Source organism: Sinocyclocheilus grahami, unplaced genomic scaffold (genome assembly GCF_001515645.1).
Source record: "Sinocyclocheilus grahami isolate Dianchi unplaced genomic scaffold, SAMN03320097.WGS_v1.1 scaffold427.1, whole genome shotgun sequence".
NCBI lineage: Eukaryota > Metazoa > Chordata > Actinopteri > Cypriniformes > Cyprinidae > Sinocyclocheilus > Sinocyclocheilus grahami.
In genome coordinates, this window is record NW_015505606.1 from 23,296 (window position 1) to 39,143 (window position 15,848).

General features: G+C 40.6%; 1 protein-coding gene and 1 pseudogene across 1 annotated transcript in view; one reads left to right on the top strand and one right to left on the bottom strand.

Annotated features, from left to right (window-relative positions):
- Nucleotides 1-963: 963 nt before the first annotated feature.
- On the bottom strand, nt 964-10,242 carry LOC107551554 (uncharacterized; annotated as a pseudogene).
- Nucleotides 10,243-14,719: 4,477 nt separating this feature from the next.
- Nucleotides 14,720-15,848, top strand: part of LOC107551574 (bifunctional heparan sulfate N-deacetylase/N-sulfotransferase 4-like) — a 67,717-nt gene continuing 66,588 nt past the window's right edge. The window contains exon 1 of the mRNA XM_016233218.1: nt 14,720-15,068. The gene's annotated coding sequence lies outside the window, so the exon portion shown is untranslated. The remainder of the gene's footprint in view (nt 15,069-15,848) is intronic.

Below are 15,848 nucleotides of genomic sequence, written 5' to 3' on the forward strand. Positions count from 1 at the left end.
AGATGGAGGAAAAAAGAAGTAACAAAAGAGAGACAATGTGAGGTGGGAGAGAGGAAGGAAGAGAGAGAAAGAGAGATGACTTGTATTGGCAGTGAAAAACGTGTCCAGAATGATCATATCTCAGTGACAGGGAAGCTACTCAGCAGAAGTTGGGAGTGTGTAAATGATCTGCCCCTGGACACACACACATACACGTGCATACACACTGACCTTGCTCAGTCATGGGGAAAAAATGAAAAAAAAAAAAAAAAAACTTGAGTTACGGCGTGAAATTAAAGGCGATCTACTGCACCTCTCAGTCATAAATCACCATGTAATTACTAGAGTCCATCGATCCCTATCTCTCTCTCCTCTCTCTGCCTCCTGTCTACGTCTCTCTCACCCTCATTCCTTCCATCATTCTCACATTTTTGCCTCCCTTTGTCTCATCTCTTTCATTTAACCTTTTACAGTCAGCCCATCTCTCTCACTAGATGTATCTATCAGTGGGGCAGAAGTGAAGAGGTGGGTGTAGGCTGAGGGAAGATGAGCACTTCTCCTCTTTAAGTGGTGAAGCTCTGCTTTGGTTGTCGAATAATGAATAAGGCCCTGAAGTTGCCGGAGGAAACCATTCTGCTATTATCGACAGCCTCGGCCACAGCCATAACGACCCATGGAGGAGGAATGGCCGCCGACTCCAGGGGGCCGACCAATGGCAGCAGAGCAGGGGGTGGAGGAACCCGAGGCGGAGACGGAGAGCCGATGAGCCAGGGCGTTTGCCTCCCTTTGTCTCATCTCTTTCATTTAACCTTTTACAGTCAGCCCATCTCTCTCACTAGATGTATCTATCAGTGGGGCAGAAGTGAAGAGGTGGGTGTAGGCTGAGGGAAGATGAGCACTTCTCCTCTTTAAGTGGTGAAGCTCTGCTTTGGTTGTCGAATAATGAATAAGGCCCTGAAGTTGCCGGAGGAAACCATTCTGCTATTATCGACAGCCTCGGCCACAGCCATAACGACCCATGGAGGAGGAATGGCCGCCGACTCCAGGGGGCCGACCAATGGCAGCAGAGCAGGGGGTGGAGGAACCCGAGGCGGAGACGGAGAGCCGATGAGCCAGGGCGAAGGGGAGGATCCGGAGAGCCAAGGCGTAGCAGATGGCGCCGGCGACTGACGCGGTGGTAGGGATCCGAAAGGCCGCAGTGGAGCCGGAGTGACAGAGGACTGAGGAGGAGGAGGAGCCTGCCAGAGGGACGAAGGGATGAGGCACAGCCGAAGGGGGTGTCCCGAGGCGCAGTATGGTCGATGCCAGGCCAAGGCAGAGCCGGAGGGACGAGGGAGCCTGGCGGAGCTAGTGGACTGCCGGGCCACGGTGGAGACGAGGGAGCTAGGAGCCATGGTGGAACAGATGGATCCACGGGTTGAGGTGGAGTCCGGGGCTTAGAGACTGGAGGCAAAGTCAAGGGAAACTCCAACCACGGCGACGCTGGAGGATGGCAGTCCCGCGGAGCTTGCACCGCATAGATGGTGGACTGAGGGCGAGCAGAGGGGCTGCCAGATGACAGCGGAGGAGGAGGCAGGAGCGGGTGGGCATTTGTGAGCCTCCGAGCTTTCAGGCCAGAACTTAGGAACAGGAGCCCTCTCCTCTTCGGTGTGGCACAGTTGCCGTGCCATACACAGCTCACCCTCAGCCGCGGTGCAGGGGGCGGAGCTCTTCTCCGTGCTCACATCGTCCGCAGATTTCTCCCTTGTGATGGGCATTGTTGTCGGCTCACACACCTTGACTGACATCATTTGCAGCTCTGGCTCCGCGGCAATCCTCAGCTCGGTCGCTCCGTGTGGCGATGGCTCGTCGGTCGCGGCGGGCTCCGGCTCTCCATCAGCGGTGGGCTCTGGCATGCACTGGGCGCAGCGGGGAGGTGGTGGGCTGGGCACTGGGTCCAGAGTGGCACTGGCGAGATCCCCCTCGGGACAGACGGTGAACGGGGATCCGTGTCCCTGTCCACTCTACAAAGGTGGCGAAATTCACTCGAGGACCATCTTCGGATGGCAGCACTCTGCACGAGATGTTTAAACTGGCATCGTAGAACGCACAGAGTGCGTCGTCCGTGTAGCTGGTTAGGGCAGCGAGGACCAGGAACAGTCTAGTGTGGCCCTCGTTCGATCTCTCCCAGCAGGAGGAGGAGGTACTCCGGACGGGAGAGGGGATCCATAGAAATAACAGAAACAAAAAACAATGAGGAAAAACAGAAACAAAAACGGAGGGAACACACGGAGGTGACTGTGTTGGTTGGGTCTTCTGTCACGCTTTGCTTATAGGAGGAACGAGGAGACGTGGAGATTTCACAAAACGAGAGTCTTTAATAATCCAACATGGAGACAGAACACAAGGATGACATTCAAGACCCAACAAATACAAACTGAACAGACTGGGACTTTTAAACACAGGGCAATCAGGGGAACACAGGTACATGGAATCAGTCAATTAACTGGGACACGGAACACATGGGGAGGGAAAACACAAAAAAAACCAGTCCATAATCCTGACAACCCTGAAGTTGATCCAAACCTATATGGCATTATTTCTTCTGTGGAACACACAAGACTTATTTTGGAAAATGTCTGTTGTAGTTAATATATATAGCAGCATAAGCTCACAAGAAAAACGTGCCTCTACCGACATTTTTGCAAAACTCCATAAAACCTACCTGTACATACAATGAACACTAGTGACTATAAAACAACTTTTATTCCTCTTCACAGATATAATGAATCCAGATTTGAAAAGGGAGAAAAAAAAAGTTTGGCAAAAGGCGGGATCGAACCCGGGTCGATCGCATCAAAAAGCCAACAACACACACTTATCCACCTGCACCACTGGAGCTGATGTTTTACAGCTACTTTTAACTAAATGTAAATAGACACTCCGTATACTTAATTCCATAGTAAGGGCAATTCATACAATACATTTAAACTGAGCTACTTTAATACCATCTCTGAACTTTCTACCATGACTCTGCTGTTCTTCGGCTGGTTCTTCCTGTATACGTTGATTGACAGATGTCTCGTCCAGTCAGCGGTGAGTAATCCCAAACCAATGGCGCTGTCTCAAACTATACCTACCTCTTCCGGTTTGTCTGATTTGTCGTTGTCTTTCCTGAGTTGTTCATTTGTTTTCAGATTTGTCGTTGTGTTTTCTTACTTGTTATTTTGTTTTCGAATTTGTCATTGTGTTTTCTGACTTGTTATAATGTTTTCTGAATTGTTGTTGTGCTTTCTGAATTGTTATTTTGTTTTTTAGACTTGCATTTGCGTTTGTAATTTGTAATTTGTTATTTTGTTTTCAGAATTGTGATTTGTTTTGCACTTCTTGGTCACCGTACTATAGGTTTACGGTAGTGGTTGGTGTAGGTGGTATGTTATTTTCAAATGCAATATAGCATTACCCTTTTAGCTCCACTCAACTGCTGCTATACTACAACCAACATAATACAAGGGATGCCAGATTCACATTCATTTTTTTCAGATAAAACTGAAAGCCACAGTCATTGGACATTTTCACTTAGACTGTTGCGAAATATACAAGAAAGCAATATAATTTTGCTGAAATGTCACCATAAGCACATTTTTCCAACTTTATATAGCCTACCGACCTGGGTTGGTATATAAAGTACAAATTTTACATCTAAAAGATGATCTGGACAGTGTTCAAGAGCAACAAAGATTTCCCCTCCATTCTGATATACAAGGTCTGTATAGTTCAGTCATGTAAGTATAGCTCCTATTACTGAATAGAAAATACTGAAATTTCAAAAAAACTGCTTGCCAAACTCACATTTCAACATATTTCAAATCAGCAATACAATTTTACCTTCAAAAGACACTAAAAAGCTGTAAACGTTGAGCATAAGTTTCATGACTCGAACCACCATCAAACAGCAAGAATTGCAGTAAGAAAATACATTTTCGAATTTGTTATTTTGTAATTGGCTCTTTTATTTGGAAGGCATGGCTTCCTTTTCGAGAGCCGCCATATTGGCAGTCTCCCATTTATTCTAAGTGACTTGTCTCAGATATATATTGTAGAAACCCTGTCTCCAAGCAATCCTGAAACGAGAGGGGGGAAAAAAACTCCACACCACTTATATACTTTTGCATGGTACGCATCAACAAAGACCAAAAGGGGCGAAACAGTCAGTGAAACTTACCATTGCTGTTGGACTAAATATCTTAGAATATTGCTTGTCCAAACAGATTAACAATCAATGTAATGCTGTGAATTGAGATTTCTGTTGCACACTGACACCAACATTTATCGGTCACAAAAACTTTGCTTAAAACCAAAAATGTAAAACTGGATGAATGAGTCAGTGAGTAGGTGAGTGAGAACAAATCTGTGTGTGTGTGTGTGTGTGTGTGTGTGTGTAACTGTCTGTGTGCAAGGCTCCTGACACAATGACAAGTGTAACTACTAAAAACATGCACACGTTCACACCAACTGGAAAGAAATATGACAAATATGGAAAGAATCTGCATTGCTTTTGTAATACTGAAACACATGGTGCAAGATTGAAATGTATGACTAAAATCATTGATAAATACTTTTATATTTTATCAGAATAGGTAAAACTCTGCCGTTCCAGTGAAATCTTCCTTACACAAAAGGGTTTCTTTCAGGTGACACTATAGGTCAACCTAATGTGCTTAGCTCATTCTCATCTGTTACTGGGTAGGTGGATATGCACAATTGTGGTTACTTTGATTCAGTTAAACTGAAACTGATCAATAAAGAAAGTCATTTCAGGAGTCATTTAGGCATTGATCAACTGAAAATATGTGTGTGCCTATTGCTCTGGCCTGAGAACAGGTTTGTAAAATAAAAAGTACAATGTGATGGATTGCAAGTGCTCTATATATACACCGTTTTTAAGGGCTGTATTGCTGTTTTCAGTATAATTTGGTGTATTGTATGAAAGCACTATTGTTTCCTTAGAATTTCTGTGTCTTGTAATATTTATGCTATTTTGCCTGACCTAACTGCTGAAAAATAATGATTTTAATATACGAACATTGCAGTTTAGTCAACACTAAACTCTATCAGAATTATTTAGAAATGGAGGCAACATCAATTATTAATGATACAAAGTATTTTCTTTTTTAGAAAAAAAGTGACATCCTGTGTGACTCAGGCAGAAATGGAAAAAATGCACCATGTTGCTTGTCACAACTGAAATGCAAATGCACTTTCTCTTGATTGTTTCAAACTTTTTTTTTCAAAATGTTTTCAAAAACTGTATTTGTGTAGTCTTGCATGCAGGAAGTGCTTTTATTTGTACTCCACTAGATTCTGTTTGAATATAATAATTCAGTACTTTCTCCAGTAGTACAAAGCTCACAGTGTTTTTACATCTCTAAAAGTCCTATTTTCACCTGACACCGACTAAGATTACACATTGAGAAGTTTTAATATAACCTTCTCTTCCAATTAAAGTGAGCTGAAGTACAGAAACCTTACCAACCAGTTAAAAATAGCTAATCAATTCAGACATGCTACATACATAATTCTAGGCATTTTATTTGCATTGGTCGAACATTCTCAATGATGGGTAATGCTGAGGAAAATCATGGTCTGTTAGTTTCAGGCATAACCAGTTCTCTGCATCCATAACCTTAGTTCAAAAAGATGTCTTAAGTGTGTTAGCAATGAAACTTTAAACTGTTGTGGGTCATTTCTGCAGCACCAAACAGAACTGCAAAATAATTTATCTGGATCTGTTAGCATTCTTGTTCATTTTAATGTCAGTTGCTTGGCTGACTCTAACTTTGGATGCTGCCATCTTTGTTTATTATTTATAATTTTATTTTATTTTGTATTGCTTTATTTAAGGCTCACTTATTACTAAACATTTTACTTATTACTTATTACTAAATTATTACTAAACAGTAAAATAGTCTAATGGAAATAAACAAGCATATTTACAAAAATATTTACACATAAAAATATTGATTAAAATGCCAATGTTCAATAGACAACCAAATATTTTTTTTATGCAAATAGGTCATTATTTATTTCATTTTATTTTATTCAATGCTGCTTCTAAATGCTACTTAAGTGTAACATATGTTAATGCAAATAACCGAACAAAGTCAAGAAATAAACAAAAACAATTTATACGTGATATAAAAATATTGATAGAAAGTGTAATTTTCAATAAATAACCAGATGATTTTTCTGATGTGACTATCACTCATGATTATTTTAATTTATTTGATTTGTATAACATTTTTCTAAACTTTTTGAAAAATTTTTAAATTTTAAATTTATTTAAATGTATGGGTTACTGGTTGTGCACATGTTTTGAAAATACAACTACAAATGTCTTACTCGTCGCTGCACATTAAACAGGGATTAGCTAAAGTATTTTTATTATTAAAAAGATTTCAGCTTTATTGTAAATTTTCCACAATTTAATTTTTTTCCTAGGTTAATCTACTTCTATTAAAGACCCATTTAAAGTGCTTGTCAAGGATGCCTGAAGAACGCTCAAAAACGTTAAGAGAACGTTTCCCAGATAAGCCTGGCTGATTTGCTGATGGAAAATGATGTGTGTCTGCTGACAGGCTGCTTGAAGTATAGTTGTTGGCTGTCATAGTGATGCTATCTCTTCACCAATCAAAGTGCAGGTAGGGGATGGCAGGGAATTTATCTCTGTGTTAGAGAGCTCTATATCTCATGGCCTCAATTACAGCATAGAGTGTTAAGCCTTCATTCAGAGAAGTGTGTATGTATGTGCATGTGTTTTTGATGGTGTAAAAGAGGAAGAAAGACATGAATCAACAGCAATACCCTGACAACAAGCAGGGGGTTTTGAAGCCTTGATAGCGAGATCACACAGTAGCGATGTGCTTGAGTGTGTGTGTGTGTGTGTGTGTGTGTGTGTGGCAGTGAAACAGATACTGGAAAAGAAAGAAAGCTATACAACATACTTGACACGTGAGACTAAAATTTGACACTTTAAAATTATTGTTAGTATGCATAAAAATTAAGTTCCATCTGGTATGCACCATTTCAAATGGAGGTTGCCAGGAGGGAAAATTTTTGTTTTGTTTTTATAATACAAATTTGTATTCTTTTCATTGGACATAATTAAAACCAGATAAATTTACATAACAAGCAAAATTATGAAATAAAATGACTTGTTTTCAGAGAAAATATCATGTTAAATATTCATGTTTCGTACACAATTGAAAAATTGTTTCTCAAGTTTTAAAGAATAAACTTAACTACATTTCCTTTAAAAAATGCCAGTGAGGTCAGAAAATGTATTCAATATATACTATCTAAAAGCAAGTCTTAATATCTACACATTTTTTCTTCTTAAGTGATGCATTTTTATTAATGGGTCACCTCTGCATAGGGCTTAATTAGTAGAGGACCTTATTGAGCCCCCCTCACATGAACCAACAAAATGTTCATGGTTTTTCCTCGACTTTGATGCCAGCTCACAAGTTGAATATTACAGAGACATTTTGCTGTTGAAAAACAGCTGATGAAAGCATGAATTTCATTTCCATGCTGGTTGATGCTATTTAATTCTGGTTTGGTAGTGGTCTAGCTGGTTCCCCAGCACAGCCTGTCTGCTCGATCAAGGTTTTTTTTTTTTTTTGCTGATTTAGCTATTGAGGCAGCCTTTTGTGGGACAAACATTATATAATTATTCAGTGCTTGAGGACAAGTATTCAAAACTGGTGGCCAGCTATATCTTTTTAGTATTATTATTCAATTTAATCATATATGCTTGAATTATGTTGATCATTGTGCACTGGTGTGACTATCCAGGTTAAAATTCCTTCATTTTAAACAACTTCATTTAAATAAATAATACATTTAATTTGTATACATTTCTTTTACAAATAGAACCAAATATCACATTTTATTTATTTATTTATTTTTACTTTGTGATGCTTAAAAAGTACTTTTGTTGTGCACATACATCTTCTGATGCCGCTGGACACATCATCAGTGATGTTCCTGGAATCATCGGGTGTTTCGGGTCTTTCAACATCATACACCCTCCTCTAGGTTACCCTGCTGGGGCTGATCAGACCCCAGCTTGTGTCCAGCTGGCTGGCTACTTAATACTCCATGGCTCTCCTCTTTTTAACCATAGCCACCTTGAAGCCCTCTTTGCTGGTTCAGTGGTGTTGCGTATAGCTACCCTCCTGCTCGCTCCCTCAATGCCCAGCTCTCTGTAGACTCTTGCCAAGGAACGTGCTGCAAACCCCCTACAGCCAACTTCAACTGGGATGCACCTCGCTCTCCATCCTGCCTGCTTGCAGTCGCTGACGAGTCCTTAATACTTGGAGAGCTTCTTTTCAAAAGCTTCTTCCAAGCGATCTTCCCAAGGGACGGTCTGTTCCAGCAGCACAACTTGTTTTGTGGATTCTGATACGAGGATGATGTCTACTCGCAGAGTGGTTACTACAATGTGACTAGGGAACTTCAGCTGTTTTTCTAGGTCCACTAGCAGTTGCCAGTCCCTTGCAGAGGCCAGTATGCCTGCAGATTTCCTCTTCGTTGAAGTAGGCTGCTCTCCAGCTCTGACGAAGTTAATTCTCTGCTTGGAGGGTCAGAACTGCTTTGCCCTTTCAACTCCAGTGCCGATAACTTTAGCAATGGTCTTCAGGACTCGATCGTACCTCCATCGGTACCGACCTTCTCCAAGTGCCTTTGGGCAGCAGCTCAAAATATGCTCCAGGGTTCCTCGCTTGGAGCACAGTGGGCATGCTGGTGACTCTACTTTTCCCCATAAGTGAAGATTTGATGGACTCGGCAGGACATCGTACACTGACAGGATGAGAAATTTAATACGGTATGGCTCAGCTTTCCAAAGCTCCGTCCAGGTAACTATCCTATCTATTGCTTTCTCCCATCTCGTCCAGGCTCCTTGTTGTTTCATTCCCACTGTCCTGCAGGATCTAATCTCCTCCACAGTTGCTCTCACCTCCTCCTGAACAAGGCTGTTCCTTTTCTTCCTTCTGCTGAGGTTCATGTGTGGCGCCGGAAAGGATCCCAGCTCAGCTCTGTCTTGTGTAACCACTCCCACCAGCCTCCTGTGCCACAACCTTGCCTCTGCCTCCTGAACAGCCTCTTCTGCCTTTCATTTTCTGCCAGTCCTCACTTGGATCCCTGCTTTGGCTACTTTCTGGTCTCTTGAGTCCCTGTATTGTAACACTTCTCTAGTTCTTGTTACTTTGAATTCCTCCTCTAAGGATTTGAAAGGTAGTTGCAGCTTGTTGGGATGTCCATAAAGCGTGATGCTGCTCAGGCTCTTCGGCAACCCCAGCCATCTCCTGAGGTAGCTACTAACTTTCCTATCCAAGATCTCAACTGTTGTAATCGGTACTTCATATACAAGAAAGGGCCACAGAATTCTAGGGAGAATGCCGTACTGGTACACCCAGGCGTTAAACTTCCCTGGCAAGCCAGAATTGTCTGTAGATTTCAACCAACACTCTAACTCTGTACAGGTGGCATGGATCGATCTTGTGTCTCTCAAAGAACTGTCGAACACCTTGCCTAGACTCTCGACTTTCTTCAGCACCAATTATCTTGATTTGGCAGGTTTGAAATGCATACGGGCCAACTCCATTAGCTTCTCTAGGCCTGTAAAATCCACCGACATCCTAGGACTGATTCTGTGGTGACTGTAAGATCATCCATAAAAGCCCTGATGGGTGGTTGTCGTTGGGCCGAATTTGTTGTGGGGCCTCTGCACTGTGGTTCAGCAGACTTGGTGAGCATATTCATGGCTAGTGAGAACAGAATGACAGAAATAGTACAGCCTTTAATGATCCCAATCTCAACCTTGTGCCAGCTTGATGTCCCTCATCCTGAAATTGCTGTAATAATCATTGATGAGGTCTGTAATTCTGCTGGGGATATGGCACCTGGTTAGTGTATGCTGCACCAGCTTATGAGGAATGGAACCATACGCATTTGCCAGGTCTAGCCATAAGACCGATAAGTTGCCCTTATTCTCTCTGGCCTCCCTAATGAGCTGCCACTCTAGCCCACACTACGCCAGTGTGCTCCAAGCAGCCTGGAATACCTGGAACTCCACCCTTCTGTACTGACGTATCGATATAAGTGGACACCTGTGCGTTGTGCTGCTTCTCCTCCTCCCAAACACTTCATTCTTGCTTGGTGGATCTTTAAGCCACGATTGTTCTTGCAGACTTTGCCACATATGCACAGGTTATTCATAGTCGACTCTCCATTGCTCGGGTCTGAAACCATTGTATTTTAGGGGGGCGGCCCGCCCCCCCCCCCCCCCCCCCCCCCCCCCCTCTCGGGCACCCCTGGGGGTATCGCCATCGAATTCTTTGTAGCTTTTTAGGGAGCCCTCCTCACAGTGGACACAGTTTGGGTTGCCAGCCCGATCTGCCCCGGTAGACGTCTCTCCGAACTTTTAAATAACTTTTTACAAATGTATTATAATTTTTGTGCATGCAGTTTTTATATACTCTACATCGAATATTTGTACTTTTAAATTATTTTAGAACACCATATAGAACAATTTAAAATATTGAACTAGTTGATAAAATGGGAAAAATTTTAATGCATTAATTGCATATTTATTGCCAGTGCGTGGACAGCTTGCAACAAAACTAAAAAGTCTGCATGAAATCAAAATTTCCAATATTTATTTTGTTAGTGCACATTGCTAATCCTGAGGTGAACAATTAATCTGTGCAAGTTAACCCACAGAAAAAATAGTTTGTCTTGGTGATCTTTAATCAAAATCTGAAAATTTGCTTCCGCTCTGGAATGGCATTCCTTCTCTGATGACATGAGTTTGATGGCCTAGGTGGAGTATCCTTAGCCAGTCCCCTCTAACCCATTAGTTTAGCTGTTTAGTTTTGCGCCATGTCGTAATTAACGTATTTTGAGATAACAACACGTGATGTTGTACTTGGAGCTGTCCTCGGTTATGGCTGGTAGGGATACAGCTATGACCAGAAGTGACACAAAATCTTGCCACAAAATAGCAATAAATAAAATTTGCTATATCACATTGTATTTTATTAATGTCTACACCTACCCCAACCCTAAACCCACCCTTACAATAATTCAAATACAGTAATTATTTCAGCGTGACAAAAATGTCTGCGCAGGCGCATTGGCTGGTCTAGCCTGGAAAATAAGCTTTTTAAATGCTATTTGAGCAAAAACAACATTCATGGGGCAGTCCATTTCAGATTTTGTTGTTGATTTGAAATATGTAATTTAATTGCGAGTTCAGCGAGCAGTTTTTGAGATTTAAGGATTCCCCCATTCATTTCAGTAGGACTTGGTCTTGTTTGAGCTGCCCAGAGGCGTTGCAAATATGGCTGCTGAGTGAACAGACTTTCCTTGAAAGGGACTTTAGCTGTATCCCTTCTAACCCCAACCGCTGTTCCATATCCTCGAACTTGAATTATTACTTTAAATGGCAAGACTATCAAAGCCAAAGCATTAACTTGTTTGTTTAAACTCGTAATTACAACTTGTAAACTTGAAATGTTCTCAGAGCTACGACTTGGGCCACTGTACTACCTGACGCAGATTAATTTAGTCGTTTCTTATACTGCGATAGAAACGCATAATTCAGAGTCTGAGGACTTGGACAGCTCCGAGTTTAATGTCACGTTGTTGTTATCTCGAAATTTTGGTAATTACGACATGGTGCAAATGCAGCCTTTGCTGTAAACGAGAAAGGGTGAGGAGGAACGGTAAAACAAAACATCGCAATATATTCATTATCCAGTTTCTGTTGGAAATACGTCAAAATACCCCTTCAAATATAATACAAAAATATGTTTGAAAAAACTTCAACCTTGTAATTTGTTAACTACCCATATGTATGGGCATTCAGAGCTTTATCAAGTCTTAAAATAGTATGAGTTGCATTTATATTATATTATAACACACTGAAAATGGTAACCTAAAATGGTAACAACTTGATATTTACCTGGTTTTATCCAAGTCAAAAACCTTATTTAATATCACTGAATCAACCTGAATGCATGAATTTACAAAACTTGCAGTGCAGGTTCTTGCATGTATTGCTGTTTATGAAGACTTACATCTTATCATTTATGCAATTCATAATGACATCTTACATAACATACAACGTGCAATACAAAGTTCCAAATTTGTACAAGAAAAATTCTGCTTGAGAGGTGAAACTTTTTTAGTTTAGAGTTTAATAGAAAGTATATTAAACGTTAATGTTTGAGGAGGGAGCCTGGGAGTTCATAATTTGCTATAATTTTCTTTTCTTCATGTGGGGGATGGTTTTTATAAGTTAAAGTGTTGGTCCTGGGTTTAAATCTGAACGGCTGACTTGAGTGTAACACAATGGATCCATAGACAACTGAGGAGCCTCAATTAGAATAACAAATACGAGCTGGGCTTCCCCTGTCACACACACACACAATACACACTCGTCAAACACACAATTACCCTCTTACACACCACACACACATAGACATTCAGAGTATTCTTTCCGTCTCTCTCACTTACAATTTTCACACACATATTCCCCTCTGTCTTTCTCTCACAAACATACACCTTCTCTCTCTTTTTCACTTTCTTCAGACTCTATAGGGCAGAAAACAATAGGTAGTAAATAATCAAATTAAACGCATGTTTTAGCAGAGAACTGCTGGAAGCTTTCAGCCCCATTAGCTCCAGAAAGGAAGGAGGGAGAGGGGAGAAATGGAAGGAATGGACAGGGAGGGAAACAGGGATGGAGAGGAATGGTGGGAGAGCGAGAGGAAGGAATGCTTGCCAGACCATCACATTTGGCCCAAATGAGGCATACACTAATGCTGCCTCTTCAGAGTATCTAAGAACTGTGTATGTGTGTGTGTGTTAGAGAGATAGATTCTTTGGCTCCTGTCTGTATCAACTCATCAGACTTGCAGGCCACCCAACAGAAGCTCTCATCCTGCTTTAAATAGCTGTTTAACTTTGAGCGTGTGTATGTGTTTGCATGCCCATAGTGAGTCCTGGTTTGTTCTAATCAAATCACACAGGGTTTTAAATTGTGGAGTGCACACGTTTGTTGTTCTGCATTGTAAACATGTCTCTAATGACCTCCTATAGGTTCTTTATGAGTACAATAGTTTTTGCTTCCTCATATATTATCAGTTTAAAAAATCTCTAATCATCAACCAAAGCTGCACCTCCCTTCATCCTGTGTAAAATCACATCAATCTCTTTATCCCAGTTGTGGTTAATTCTGCAGAACAGTTTGGTCCACGCTGCATTTAGAATTTCCGCAGTAGTAAGCAGTGTCCTGATTCATTTTGATTTAAACCCTCAAACCGTTTTGATTTACGAAACGCAGAGCAGAAATTCCTACTCATGGAAACAAGTGTCTGGAATAACAGGAATTTAAAGCAAGCATGCTTGTTGAGGAAAATATAATGTTCCAATTATACACCACCACACTGGGGCAATGTGTTTGTCTGAGGAATATTATGGATTATACACCTTTTTGGTTTAAAAAAACAAAACAAAACAAAAACTGGCAGCTGTTTATAAGCGTTGCACGATTAAATTCTTTCCATTTTTAATTGTCATTAAATGATATTATGTCAATAAATCAACATCTTTGAGATATTAAAAAATACAGGTAGGCTACAACAGAATATGATGGCTTAAATATATAAAAATAAAATAATGACAGGTCACAATAGTACCATCACAAAACCCCATCATGGTGACGCACATGACGATAAACATAAACAATAGGCATAGGCTAAATCAGTGGTTTTCAAACTTGTTCCTGGGAACCCACAGTTCTGCACATTTTGCATGTCTCCCTAATTTACACACCTGATTCAGATCATCAGCTCATTAGGAAAGAGCTCCATGAACTCAAATGAGTGTGTCAGATAAGGGAGACATGCAAAATGTGCAGAGCGGTGGGTCCCGAGGAACAGGATTGAAAACCACTGGGCTAAATGTTTGCATTCAGCATAAACAAATATATTCAAAAAAATCCAAACAAATGTGATGTTTATGCTGGGAATGCCCATTTAGCCATGTTATTTTAGGTTATGTTTTTTATATGTATCGTGAAAAGCACTGTACAAATAAACTTGACTTGACTTGACTTATGTTATTTACCTAAAACATAATTAAAAAAATATTTTACCATTAAAGTGTTTCCTGAAATATAAGTTACACGCCCTTACCATTTACTTAATTTTTTAATAATATATCAATTATAAATAAATATAAGACATTTGAACAATATTTTAAAGAAAAAATACATGTGTTGTCTTTTAAAATACAGTACAATTTATGGTACGGAAACTTAATCAGTTAGCAGGATTTTGCTCTTTCGTTGTAACATTTTGTCTGACTTTTTTTTTTTTTTTTTACATTAGTAACGCTCATTTTTATGAATTAGTATACAAAGGCTTAATGTGGTATTATTTTGCTGCTTGCTCATTATAATTTAAACAATACTACTATATTGTTATAATTATCATTATAATTTAATCTGTAACTAGGGATACTGTAATAAAAAAGAATTAGCATTTGTCACACCTTCCATATTATACCATATGCTTACATTACATATCATAACATAAAGTGCCAAACACACTCTCTCTCTCTCTCGCTCTCTCTTTCTGTTTGTAGCTGAGCTAAAGCGCAGAGAGCGGCAGCGGCACTATTCAGTCACTGGTGACAGTGGAGGGGAGTCGTATGTCTCAGCGCTCCTCTCGGGATATTCTTTTCAGTTCGTCTTTTGAGCGCTCCTCCTGTCTCCAGTCCTGTCTCTCCTCCTGTCTCCAGTCCTGTCTCCCCCCCCGCGCTCCTTTAATCCGTGTCGCAGTGAGAGAAAGGGAGAAAGGGGAAGAGGGCGCGGAGAGAATAGCGAACCGGTCCCCGCATCCTTCCAGATGGCTGCCTCTGAATCAGCGGATGAGATTGGGCTCTCGGTTTTAGAGCTGTAAGGAGCTGGTGTTCCGGAGAGAGGCAGCTCTGGTGTGACAGCTTCCCGCTCAGCAGTGCCTCGGGTTCGGCTCAAGGTAAAGTCTCGTCGGCTGGGGATAGCGAAAGGGCGGCTTATTTTGAGTTACGTTTAGTGTTGTAACTTTGTGCTGAACGTATTGTGTGACAGATTTAAAGATGCGCTGTGTTGGAATGTAACGTTACCGGTATCTGACCGGAGATGCTGTGCGTTTAATTTTACTCGTCTTGTCTTTAACCGCTTTATCGGTCTTTTATTAAATTATAATTTCTCTTACGCGAAATCAGTTCTTTAAGCGCGACTGATAACGGTCTCAGGTTTAGTTTTTAAAGATCAACCGTTAATGCACAAGCACATGTGTAGCTAGCCTATATTTGTCGCCATCAGTGTCGTGGACTAATTTAAAGTAGGCTATTTGAAAACATTTTCTGAAATATTATTTTGGATAACATCGTAAACATTTCAACAGCTCCTGGTCTTTTTAGAAACCTTGCTACAACAAGGTTTCTAAAAAGACCAGTAGCGGTTGAAATGTTTCTGTTATCCAAAATAATAATTAATAATAAATCCGCCTTTGTTTCTTTTTATTAAATAGTCGGCTTTCATTTTTTTCTTTTTTGGTTTTAGAGATTAGCCTACCTCAGGTTATTATTTGCGTAAAATTGTTAATATTATACAGACACTGTAGCTTGTTTAGGTTTTTAATCAAAATGTATTGATGTATTTAGTCTGTTGATGATGAGAGGACCGAGCCAAGAAGTGTATAAGACATTAATACCATATTATTAGTATTAATATAAGTTAAAGCAGGCAAAAGATCTCATCTTCTGCGATGTTT